Source organism: Sapajus apella, unplaced genomic scaffold (genome assembly GCF_009761245.1).
Source record: "Sapajus apella isolate SASKATOON/1434 unplaced genomic scaffold, GSC_monkey_1.0 scaffold86, whole genome shotgun sequence".
Taxonomy (NCBI): Eukaryota; Metazoa; Chordata; class Mammalia; order Primates; family Cebidae; genus Sapajus; species Sapajus apella.
The window spans coordinates 6340685-6353940 of NW_022437026.1; the positions used below are offsets into that span (position 1 = coordinate 6340685).

The 13256-nt window shown below is 48.8% G+C and overlaps 1 long non-coding RNA gene across 1 annotated transcript; it reads right to left on the bottom strand.

Moving 5' to 3' along the window:
- Window positions 1-5930: 5930 nt before the first annotated feature.
- LOC116534257 lies at window positions 5931-10156 on the bottom strand. Its single transcript, XR_004261648.1, has 3 exons — window positions 9868-10156; window positions 7761-9231; window positions 5931-6566 (listed from the first exon to the last, which is right to left on the bottom strand). It is a non-coding gene; the product is annotated as an uncharacterized LOC116534257 (long non-coding RNA).
- Between the last annotated feature and the right edge of the window lie 3100 nt (window positions 10157-13256).

Genomic DNA, 13256 nt, shown 5'->3' on the forward strand with positions numbered 1-13256 from the left:
GCTGTAAATTTTAAGGGCCATTTTGGGTGTAAACTCTAAGGATTAAGATGGACTATACCAGGTTCAGCCCACCTTCTCCGAGAAGCTCCCTGGATCTTCTAAGTTGTGTTCCTCTGGAGTCCTGGGTACCGATCCCTGGCCCTATATGACTCTCTTATCACTCATCAGCATCTGCCAGCTATCAGAGAAGTGTGGGTGAGGGTGCAGGGAGAGGCTTGGTTTTTACTGATTCTTACAGTCTCCTCCACCCTGTTCATATCCCAAGCTTTGTGCTCTGCAAAGAGCAAGAATTTAATATATATAAATTGAGAATTATAATGAAGAGGTGAGGTTCCTGCCCCAGGGCATTCACAGCTTTACGAGAGGGGAATGGGACAGATACAGAGATAGAAAACTCAATAGTTAAATCAGAAATAATGGGAACATCGGGTTTCTTCCATTGCAACATGCTGTGGTCTGCGGGTAAGTTACAAACTCAGAGTTTTACTCTGATTGATCTTTGTCCCTTCTGAAGGGATGCTAGAGTGAACAGGGGGCTCAGTGTGTCTTATCCCCACTTTCTGGAAAAAGGAAAGGGTAGAATGAAAGTTTCGTAGCAACAGAAGTCAGGGTGCAAACACATCTGTCAGATGTTGGGAGTAGTTACCTCTGGATCCTGCTAATCTAGGTGGTCATTCCTTTCTCAAGGTGCTGAAAAGGAAGCAAGAAGGCCCCAGAGGGCTGAGGTCCAGGATTTTCTAATTGCCCCATAAGAGGATCTGGTCTCCCAAGAAAGCTGCAAGGCGATCTGCTCTCCTGATACGCACTGTTGGACAAACAAGTGCGGATTCCTGTGACAGCAACCCTGGGTGTGGGCCAGCTCCAACCCAGCCCTGGAGCTCGGCAGTCCACAAGCACCTGATCCAAGTGCCAGACTCAAGCCCTAAGAGAAAGATTCCAGGGCAGTGAGGCAAGTCCTCAGCCCAGGCCTCAGCCAGCACTCCACGTCCTGGGCTTGACCACCTCTCCACAGCAGTAAAAGGAAACGAGGTGGATCAGTGTTGATACGTTTTGAGGTCATCATGTGGAGTAAAAAATACAAGATGCACTGCAACAGCATCCTTGCAAATCTTTTAACCAAGTACATGCACTGGTAGAAAAGTAGAATGCATGTATAAGAAGGATGGGCACTGACTTCAGGAGAGTGATTTCCTCTTGAGAGGGAGCGTGGAGAGTGAGACAGGGCTTCCAGGTAGGTTTTGGTGCTATCTGTAATTTTGTTTCTAAACAGAAACACTCAGAATAAATGTGTCAGGGTGCAAAAACATCTGTTAAATGTTGGCAGTAGGTGCAGGGATTATGTTCTGATTATTTGAGAAATTTCCTAATAAACCATTTAAAAAATGCCTGGGGGAAGGAAGAATTCTGTCAGTGAAAAGCTGTATCTACACCACCACCTGGTGATCTCCTTTCTGACTGCATATCAGAGCCTGGGCCCCAACTCTGACAAATGGTAGAGTTTCAGAAGATGCAGCCCACGGTGATTCTGACCCCAGCAGGGTCAGCTCAGATGTCAGAAGAACAGCTGTCCTAGTCTATCTGACTGTGAAGTCTACACTGCAGCGTCTCTAGAGCAGCCCCTGCACCAAATGTCAGCCTTCAGAGCAAGTAGATTTCTGCTCCCATGTCAGAAGCTATACTTCTAGACCAGGTTTCTGCCAGGAGGCAATAGTTTCTGCTGTTGGGAGATCCCCAGTGCTACTGTGCTCTGGCCACAAGCAGAGCATCTGAGGTCATAGATCTACATATAAACCCAAAGCTCTCCCACTAGTTCCCTGCCTGGCTGCAATCATTCTCACACCCCAGGCACGATGCAGGAAGAAACACCGCCCATTCGGCAGTCCTGCGTGGTCTCCCTGTGGATCTGTTGGGGTCTCCTGGCTCTTACAAGCAGGGTTTTTCTTTTGTTTCATTTCAGACCTTCAAACTCCTCTTCTGAATCTGTTTGCTCTTGTCTAAAAGGAGGTGGAGAAAAGACCCCAAAGGAATCCACGCTAGTGCTTTCATGAAATGTGCCTTGAATTGCAGGCCAGGCTCCGAGGCTCACTCTTTGTGTCTTGTGAGCTTGGGTGCTCCTCTCTGGGCTAACGAAAGGCCCTTCCTAGAGCCTCCCTGCCTGTTTAGATGTTGTGGGGAAAGAGCACAGCAGGGGACCCAAACACCAGGGTGGCATTTGCCTCTTTTTTTTTGTAGTCGAGTGATCAATATCACTTTAGGTTCCCAGCTCCTTCCTCAGGGGCAGAATGCAATACTGTGCTCACTGCAGGTACCCAGTGTTTGCTGATGAGAGGAAGGAATGAGCAAGTGAAGAGTTTTGAGAAGCACAGGCACAACCTGGGAGCTGAGTGGTATAATTAGAAAACCAGGGCTGCTGCTGGGAACCCAGTGCAGGGGCCAGTTCCCGGTGCCTCCCTATCAGATGGGGCTGTCCAGGCTCCCAGACAGCTGGGCCTGAGCCAGGACTCAGCACACTGGCTCTCAGTGACGCCCCGAGGGGAAAGTCATCCATCATAGAAGGTAATGGTGTGTGGAAGGACCTGTCTACCCTCCCCCACCCCATCTTCCACAGACTAGTGGCAGTTTGGAAAGAATCTGAGTTTCCCAAGAGAAGAAAGGCCAATTTTAGAATAGTTCTCCTTTTTTTTTTCTGAGCAAGCTGTGGTTAGGGCATTCTGTACCGGTCAATGCCAAGGTACTTGAGCTTCCTGAGACTCTGACCCCAGACCACTCCTGCAATCAGCTCCCCATCTCTCCATCTCCGCCTTCGCTCTGTGTCACCCAACTCAGAGGGCAGCAACGCTAATTGGGTCACTCCACAGAAGCCCTCCGTTCCCTGACCTCAGTCATGGGCTCCCATAGTTTCTCTGCAAGGAAAAGAGCCCTTATGAAGAATCACAGTGGGTCCTTCTTCTCTTCTACATCAGTCTAGGATAGGTATACATCACAAGAAGCAGAATCATAGGAAAAGAACTTGCCACTCAGAAGGCGGTCCCTGCACTGCACCAGTAGCCTCAGTATCATCTGGAAGCATGTTAAAAAATGCAGAACCGGGCCGGGCGCAGTGGCTCACGCCTGTAATCCCAGCACTTTGGGAGGCCGAGGTGGGTGGATCACGAGGTCAAGAGATCGAGACCATCCTGGTCAACATGGTGAAACCCCGTCTCTACTAAAACTAAAAAAAATCAGCTGGGCGTGGTGGTGCGTGCCTGTAATCCCAGCTACTCAGGAGGCTGAGGCAGGAGAATTGCCTGAACCCAGGAGGCGGAGGTTGCAGTGAGCCGAGATCGCGCCATTGCACTCCAGCCTGGGTAACAAGAGCAAAACTCCGTCTCCAAAAAAAAAAAAAATGCAGAACCTCAGCGCTGCTGAATCAGAACCACTATTGTAAGAACGTACCCAGGTGATTTTTAAGCACATTAAAGCTTGAGAAGCATGGTTTTAGCCCAGCGGTTCTCCAAGTGTAGCATGTGAACCAGCAGCATCAACCTCACCTGAGCACTTGGAAACTCACCCCTGATCTGCCAAATTAGAAATTCCAGGGATAGAGTCCAGCAATCAGTGTTTCAATAAGCCTTCCAGATGGTTTGAATGCACACTGAAGTTTGAGAACCACTGCTGCAGAGGGTGCTTCTACTTTGAAGATAATGTAATGAGCAAAGAGAAGGGCACTGAGTCAAACCAAGGCGGAAGCAGCCAGGGCACCACCAAGCGCTCACTTTGGGTCTCAGCAAAAGCAGGAGCCCCAGGGTCCCTCTCTTTCCTTCTTTTAGCAAAGATTCAGAAGCTGTAATGTGGAAGACACTCATCTCGATATCTGGAAGGATGGGGAGGGAGGGTTGGGCAACTCCATGAGGTGATGTGGGCAACCTGGCTTCTGCCCTTGAAAGGAAGGCTCAAGGCGACCCACCTGAATCCTTCCACTGTGGCAGCTCTGAGACCATAACAAACCATGGTATAATTCCCTGGTTATCTTACAGCTGCTTCCCTCTCCAGTTTTGAAACCTCAAGAGCCAGTCTGTGGCCTTAGAAGCCAGAGCTGTCCTGTGCAATCACGGTCTCCCACACAGCCATGAGTTGCTCCCTGGGATTCAGAGGCCTCAGCTGTCAAACAAGGGGTGTGGCTGAGTCCTAGGGTGCCTGGTCCTTTTGGGATTTCTGGCTTTTGTCCTGGGTTGCCTTGGGGACAGCTTTGCTAGAGGAAATCATGTGTGGATGAGGTAACTCTCATGGTGTCTTCCATTCCTTCAATTGTCATGTAAGGTGTTGAACACGTTTGCTGACTCTCATGCCGTTTCTCAAGGTGGTTTGTAGGGTTTTCTCTTGAGCTCATCTTTACCTGAACTGTTCAAGTGCAAATCCTGGGCCACTTGGCTATAGGGTCCCTGTTGGTCAGCATGGACTTTGGCTTCCACAAAAGGGCTCAGAATGAGGATTGTGGCCCAGAACCGGCTTCTATGGCGATGCCCTCCTTCATCATGTGCATAGTATATTTTTGGACACCAAAGTCTTGTTGAGCACAGCCTTGCAGATTTTTCCTTTCTCATGGGAGCCTTTTCCCACCCAGAAATCCAAGTAAAGACAGACATCCCTGCCAGCCCCTGGGCTGGAGGGGAGAGATTGCTTAGTCACTTTTTACTGAGGTTACTGCCCTTTGCAAATGAGGTGGAGATTTTGTGGTTTCTTTTCACTGAAGATTACAGCTTAGCATAGGGTTTCAGAGCCAGATGCTTACGGCCTCTCTCCTGCCCTGTGTCTGATGCATGAAGCCTCTGGGCCCAGTTCAGGTCTGGTCTAGACATCCTTTCCCCCAGCCACTGCCCCCACAAACTACTTCTATAAACGATGTCCCCCTTCTGGCTTTCAGTTCATCATTTCAGACATCTATGGATTATTCTTTCTCTTGCAAGCTCAAGTACATGTGTCTTTTTAAAATGTACCTTATGTGGCATTTTTATCTGCGGAGGTGGAAGCTTACACTAGCCCAGCCCACCATATCTCTGTAACTCCAAGTCCCCGAAGCCGCCATGTTGCATGATTCCTTTCTAGGCAAGGAAGCTATTTATTGGATTAGTAGAGGGAATCCCTCACCAGTCCAGACTTTCCCATGGAGTTCTGCTGATGCAGAACCAAAAGCGGGAGACAGGAAAATCCCCTTTCTCTGTGATCTCTGATCGAGAGGACCAAGCCACAGAAGAGCTTCATTCCTAAGACCTCCATCCCTGGAGGCTACCAGTCCTCAGCCCCCCTCCCCCAGCTGGGAACGTGCTGGGTTCTCTCTTTACAGTCCCCCATTGGCTGGCAGAATGAACGGATGGAGAGTGGCCACCTGGTGACTCAGCAGGGTGGAGGGAAGCTGTAGATGAGAACCCCCGGCTGCCCTCAGAACACCTGCGGGTGGGGAAATGATCTCCTTTCTTCTCCAGCCATGCAAGTTGCTTATCCCAGTTCCAGTGCTTTCGAAGACATATCCAGAAGATTTATGTGTTATGACGTAATTAAGGCGTAGGTAAAGGTGCTGAAGAAAGAGAAGGAGGTATTAGCTAGTTTGTGGGGATTTTCCTTTGTAGACCAACATTAACGTGCGCTACCTTAAACTGAAGAAGAGAAACCAGGGTTTTATTAATGTTAAAATTTCAGATGGAAGGTATGCTTTGGCATGGAATACAATTGTTGTCATCTTCACATGGACAAAATAACACAATACATTGGGATTTTGACAGAAAAGAGGAAAAAGGAATTCCTCATCTTTCATAGAGAGAAGTTAACAGATATAGACCACACTTATGAGGAAATACTAATCTTAAAATTCTAAGTATATTTAAAGTATATTTATGTTTAAAGTAATTTTAAGTATGTTATTTAATGTCACAAAGATAACTACTAGAGAAAAATTAAAATAGTTACTAATAAAAATTAAGATACAGATGTGACAGGGTATGAAGTTGCAGAATTCAATAAATCCCCCATCTGTGACATTTACTAGACAATGCTTTCTGTTGAAATTAGATAAATCAGTAATAGAAGCATAAACATTTTATTTTATACTATGATGGCAAACATGAGAAAAGCAAAAGCCAGAAACTAGTCATTGTGGTTATCTCTGGAGGGCAGAGGAGGGAGAATTTTCTCATTTCATGCCTTTCTGTGATGTAACTATTTTTTAAGATCATGGGCATGCAATTATTTCTATAATAATAAAAACCACTTAATGCACTTAATGGGTCAGAGATAATTGTATCTTGGTCTACAGAATCTGGACAGAGAAATGTTTTGATTTCTAGGACTGCCAAATCTAGCTTCTTAAACAAGATAAGCCATGGAGGTCAGGAGGGATAAGCTGGCGCTCTGTGACAGCTGGTGGGAGAAGGGGCAGATAAGGCTCGCCTCGCTCCGGGGGAAGGAGCGTGGGAGTGAAAGAGGATGGCTGAGTTCGTGTTAAAGGGTCAGGCTACTGCGGGCACATTGTGTCTTCAAAGGTGGGGAATATTGTGTCCACGAAGACTATCTGGAGAGTAAGAATTTTCTACCTAGAGAACAGGAAAAAGAGACTAGAGAAAAACAAAGAAAACCACATCAGAACACTGTTACTGTAATTTTCTCTTGGTTCTGTTGTTCCGCACGATCAATAACTGGCCTTTCTGACTATTTTAGGGCCCTACACCAGAGCCCTTAATTTCTTTAAATTAAGAAAGAGTCTAGAGAAAATAAAAGACAAAAGATGTGTTAACTCAGATGCCATTCTGTGAAAAGGAAGAACTCTCCAGCACAGGTGAGATTCCTACTAACGAACAGTGATGGCAAATACAAGCTGAGACCCTAGTCCTGACTCTTAATAGGGGGCTCTTTGTTCCAAAGGAAACTTCTTCTGCAGCGTCCCTAAAAAGCACAGTGCCAGCACCCCATTCCTCTGCGATTCCCACTGTGTCCCGGCCTTTGCCTGTGCTTCACAAAGCTTTGTCTAGGAGCCTCCATCCTTGGTCCTTTAGGAACCTCAGTAGAAAAGCCAGAGTTTCCCAGTGGGTTTCCAAAGTGGTAGTCAAATTTCTGATTTCTTCTTCATTCATTTTAACACAGAAAGATGTCCTTTTTCTTCCCTCCTGACTAAGGTACCAAGAAGTTGCTCAGGTCCACCATGGGAGGGTGGAGAAACCCTCAGGATTGTGCAGCCAGTGGGAACGTACACTATTGTCCTTCTGCAAAGCACCCCTCCCTTCCCCATCCTCCACGATGCATTGGCCCAAACCACCACCTCGAGCCTTGATGTTGAAAATCCAGCCCCCATGTTGTGCTATATGTGTCAACCCTCACTGATGCTTCTGATTTCATCTCTTTCTATTTGTTATGCATCCTGTGCTAACCTTTTTTCTGGATACTGCGGAAGCTTATGCCTCTGTGTCTTGGCACCTCCTCTCCTCTGTGCCTGGAATGGCCTTCTTTGCCTCTTAAGTTTTCAAAACTTTACTTGATGACCGCTCTGGCCATTAACTTGTGGATCCTCTGGGCTGTCGGAGCACTGTACGTTAGTCTTGGCACATTGCATCTCATTCATGTCTGACCTCTCCCAGATTCCCTTAAGGCCAGAAACTTGTGTCTCATCAATCTCTATGCCCAGCCCCTGGCACAACCATGCCATCCCAGCACACACCAGGAGGCTCCCACATGTAGATGTGAAGCTGAGCTTTGGAGTCTACCTGGATAGAAGTCCCAACTCTGCCACTTACTTCCTGTGGGATTGGGGCAAGTTAATCACTTGTGCAATGTGGATTGTCTCCATTTCATTGGGTTGCTGTGATGATTAAATCAGATTGTTCCTGTAAAATTCTTTGTGCATGTATTATGTGCTCATTCAAATTCAACTAGAATTATTAAATGAAAGGAATGTAGTGCACAATTTCAGACTTTTTTTCTGCCCACACTTTCTCTCATTTTTTCTAAAACTCCTAAACTACGTAGCATGAGCTACAAGAACTTTTAGAGCTTGGAGACAGTCCCTAAAGTCACAAGAATAAACCAATCTTCATGTGCTCAAAAATATGCCTCCCGTGTTGGAAGCAGTGACAGGTTTCTGGAGAGGCTGGCTTTCCCATTGCCTGTCTCCAGACTGCTAAAACAGGGTATCATTTGGAAAGTCCTCTAAAGATGGAGGTCTCCATTCCGTTGGCAAGCACATGTCAACCCTGGAGTGTTCTTTTTCCTGTCTCATTTCCATCCATCACAATGAGTGTAGTTTTAGGCCCTCTGCCCTTATTCTGTCACCACAGACTTATACTCCATAGAAAACTGTTTCAAAGCCTGCAGCGTCTTCTCTGATTCTCCTGATTAGGGTTTTTATTTTTTTGGAAGGAAAGGAATGAGTTTCCAGCAAAGGCTGGAAGGTGGAGCCAAACCTCAAACACGGTCCTTGGGTGCCACCTGCTGGTCCAATGCCATATCGCAACCATTTTTTCTTCCGTCCAACAGTCCACAAAGAAGCAGAAAAGAATCACTATTCAATAGATATTTTTGACTTGTTTTCATGAATAAAGGTAACTGACTAGCCAAGTGATCAAACTCCTGAGATGATAAACGTGCTTCAGCTAGCTGAGCTCAGAAAATCCAGGTGACAAAGGAGAGGTCCCGGGAAGGAATGAGTTTGGGGTGAATCACCCGCCTCCCAAGCCCAAAGGAGAGCACTACTGTTCTCTGTACATGCAAAGGGTGAGTTGATTCATTTTTTTATTACAACTTCATGGTGTCACAAAACCATTCTCATCAGCAAGGCCCCACTAACCATGACAATGACCCCAATTCCACGTTTCCTTTGTCTTACTCTCTGCTTTTACAAAGTACTTGTGTTATTTGACCCTAGAACCCCGTAAGGGGCGCAATGCCAAGATTATTGTCTCAGCTGTTTAGTAGAGGAACTGAAATGTCTGCTCTAATGCCAGACTGCTGTGCGATGCTGCTGCTGGGACGACAGTGCAGACGCCTTCCCTTCTGTGGTCCTGGTTTTGCTATTTTCAGGCTGCAGTGACTTCTCCCCTCAGGCCCTTTTCCACCAACCTCACTTCCCTCATGGTTCAAGTCCTCCTGTCTCAACTGCACTTACTGCAATGATGTTGCCTTTGGGTCCCTGATCTCCAGTTTCTTCCCCTTTCATTCCCTTCCATGGTGGAGTCAGTTACATGTTTAAGATAAAGATCCAATAACATCCTGGTTTAAAACAAAAACCAAAATAAAACTGCCATGGTTAACCCCCTTGGCCTCCTGCACAACACCCTTGACTCCTGGCTGCATCGACAGCCTCGTCTCCAGCTCTACTCCCGCATGCCGCCTGTGCCCACCACACACCACATCTGAGCTCCAGACATACAGGGTCGCTGCTCTCCATTCCCCATACCCTTCCGCCGCCCACCTCGTTCATTCCCTCTGGCAACATGCTTTCTTCTCACTTCTGTCTGTTCAGTTTAAGCCCCCTGTGGGCTGGCCATTCGGCTATCTCCAGCTCCATTCCTCACTTCTCTGCCTTGCTTTGTGTCCTGGAGACCGTCGCCCAGGCCCCATTCTCTCTGGATTCTAGTTGGCTTCAGCCATGAATCCTGCGCTAACTGGAGATCAGAGAGCAAGGTCCTGGTGCTCACAGTTCTCCCTGTGATTTGGGGAATGGGTGCATTTTTCTTCCTGGGCCCCAGTCCTACAGCTGCCCTTCTCCACAGCCACAGACACCTGCAGGTTCTGGGCATCCCACACTTGCTCCGGCCACTTGGCTCTTCAGGCCTAGAGGTATCATAGCTTTCTGCTGCTCCCGGTGACCTGTTGGCTCTCATGGCACTGCCCACACGTCTGTACCTGGTCCCTTCTTTAGGCTCTGCTTGACATTCCTTTCCAGTGTGTTCTGTGTTCTGCCAGGAAGACCCTGACTGATATAACCTCTTCCATGAGGCCTCTCCTGCATCCTCCGTCCTTCCTGGTAACAGTCATCAGTCCCACAGAGAGTGCTGTCCATGCATGCTACCTCACAGTATCAGTGGTTTGCATCATTAGTGACTCCATGGCAATGCTTCTTTCATTCATCTTTGTATCCACAGCCCTCCAGTATGTGGTCTGGCATGCAGTATGAGGTCAAAACGCTTAATGAATGAATCCATGCACATAAGAGAGGCTTTGTTGGAAAGGCTGTAGTTGAATGACATCAAGGCTTTGGGTTTGAACTTTATATGGATCAGTTATTTTTATGAAGAGCTTATGGCAGTGACTCTACCCTCATTCTGGTCCGTCGTTTAAATGGTTTCCCTTGAAGTGTAGATGGATCCGCCAGCTTCTTCATGCCCAAGAGAGTGCCCTGCTGCAGAACACATAGACTCTTGTGGCGCAGCTTTTGAGGGAAAGCCCGACCACTGCTGAGAGCCATTCTCTGCAATATATGAGAGTCCTCCAATGTGCTGTGCATGGAGGCACGAAGCTTCTGGAGGTAGGAAGAGGTGCTTCAGAACCAGAGGTGTCAGCTCAAAGGGGTGTCTGCTGATGAGTCGGCATCATCAGGCTTCCTCACTGTAACCAACCTACATGAATCAATGACTACACTGAACTTCTAGGGGGAAAGCTGGGCTGGCCAAGAGGCAGAGTATGGGAGCTCCCATCACCGGCTTCACTGATACAGCCTCGTTCATTTCACAAGACGCTGAAGCACAGAGACTTTCTGGAGATCATTGGGAAGGAAAAACCCGGGAGTGGGCACTAAGATGGGTTGTTGGAGATGGAAGATGAGAGTGAAACTTCCATTCTACAGAAGAAGGGGTCAAGACTTGGAGATGCTGTGTCTCTTGTGTTGCTTAGTCCCCAGACTGGATTTGGGGGTCAGAGGTGCACAGAGAGGTGACGGGCTGGCCCTGATGCCCACACACATCAGCTCTTCGTTCGAAGGCTCCGTAGCATCTGCTTCCAGGCCTTTCTGTGATCCTCTAGGCCGGGACAGGAACAGCAGGGCAAATCTTCTTCAAAAGATTTGGTTTATTTGCCACTAGAGTAATTCCAGACAGATCAAGGATGCAAGGCTTTGCAGGGTATTTGGGAAGTTGGGCTGGGATTCAATATTTGTTATGGTTAATCAAGAGTTACTTCTGTGTACCTGGAAGGTATTCATTACAAGTTGGTGAGTAGATTAAAAGACAAAGGCACAAACACAGTATTTGTGGACAGAGCTGACTTTACAAGTCCCCCTCCCTACCACACTATCCATAGTCAGTACCCGGAAATCCCTTCACAACTGGTCCTAGGTCTTCGCCCAGCTTCCCTGTCAATGTCTGGACACCTAAACCAGCTTCCTGGTTTTCCTCCAGACTCCTTGCTTGTTGGCCCTCAGGGGGAGAGAGAGAGAGAGAGAGAGAGAGAGAGAGAGAGAGAGAGAGTGTGTGTGTGTGCGTGTGTGTGTGTGTGGTTGGGGACGGGGCGGGATAGGCAGCCTCCCCCCATTGCTATTTTGGGAATTCTAAGCCCATCGCTGTGAATGAAGTGACATTTGCCTTCGCATCCTTGTTCTGAAAAGAGGCTCCTTTACACGGACTATATTTCTAGTTCCCCTGTGGTCAGTCACTTAGAGCAGCCGATGAGGGAGTTGAGAAGGCCGTGCGTCGCCTCTTGTATAGAGCAGTGCGTTTGCACACTGGAACCTTTTTGCACATACAGGGCTGGCAGGCCCCTGAGGTAGGGATTTCAGTAGCTTCACAGGCTGATGCTTCCTCCTCAATGCCCCAAGATCCGTGCAGGAAGTGCAGGCTTCCTTAAGAGGTCCTGCAAAGATGTACCTCTGTGAAGACCTACCGTATACTCAGGGAGTGACGGGGCCTATTCCCTGCCCCTGACCACAGGCCTGGAACAGCTGAACCAATGACTAATTGCAGCAGCCCCTGCCTTGCTCACAGCTCCACGTGGCTGAGTTCAGCTGCCTCCTGTTCTTAGGGGTCCATGAGGGACCCAGGAGCTGGACGGGGAGGAGCAAAGCCACCTGTGCAGGGGCCCTACCTGCATATTCTTTCCCTCAGGTGACTGGGAAGTCTGGACAGCACCCATACCAAGGGGAGGATGTCTACCTGGAAACATGTATGTATATCTGCATTCTTTATTTAAGGGACCTAAACTTGCCTGGTGGCCCAGGCCGGTCTCAAACTCCTAGGCTCAAGCTAGCCTCAGCCTCTTGAGTAGCTGGAATCACGGGCCGCCTCTGGAAGCATTTTCATCTCCCTGCATCGCCGGTGGTCCACCGACTCAGCACTGTGCCTACTGCTGCCTGCGCTCTGCTCCCTGCAGTCCTGGGCCCCCAGATGCAAGCACCCTGTGCTCAAGGGACCGTGCCAAGCATGTGAGTGCTCTTCAGCCATCACAGGTCACAGGAGGGGAGTTGAAGGTGACTGGGCACCTCCTGGTCCACTTGCCCCGTGGGAGGGGAGGCCATGACTTCATGAGAGTGGAAGGGGAGGCGCTCACTGACTTGCACAGGGGAGATGTTCCCTTGTTCAGGTGAGTCTCTCCTCCACACGCCTGCGGCTGTGTCTGTGATGTGGCCTGATGTGGCAGAGAGAGCCAGAGGCCATCGCCGGGGTTCCAAGTATCCCCTTCCTGCTCCTGGCGGTGCCTGGCTTCCTGGTCCACAGGCCCAGGCCTGAGTAAGCCACACAGGGTGATTCTTCCATCCTCCAAAACCATCCAGATTCCACCCTGGGCAGTGGTTTGGCAGTGTGCCCAGTCAGCCTTTCCTTGACTTCCCACAGCGGCTGCAAACACTGGCCTCGTCACGCTTTCCAAACGCATGTTCAAGGCCATGAAACAAGGATGCAGGGGATGCTCGTTTTCCTGGCTGTTCTTTTAAACAGCTTCCTTGTCTGTCTCTCTGCGGGGTGAACGTACTCTGAGGCAGGAAGGCCACAGGGCCCTTTCTGACTGTCCTCCAGGGGGCTGCAGGGATGTTTGCATCCCACCTCCCAGCCCCGTGGACTGGCATGGTACTGGTTGCTACCAGGGCGGCGTGCAGAGTCCTAAAGCCGCCCTTCTGCACTGGGGTGGTGACTAAGAGGTTAAAGTTAACTTGTCCTAGACTATGTCAGGCTGCCTCCCCAGGCAAGGAGGTGGCAGCCAGCTCTGGCCCAGTGCCAAGAAAGCCAGGCCTCCCTGATGCTCCCCGACTGTGAACACCAGTGGGACTCTAACCTCTGGCTTGCCACGTTATATGACTGGAATTGCAG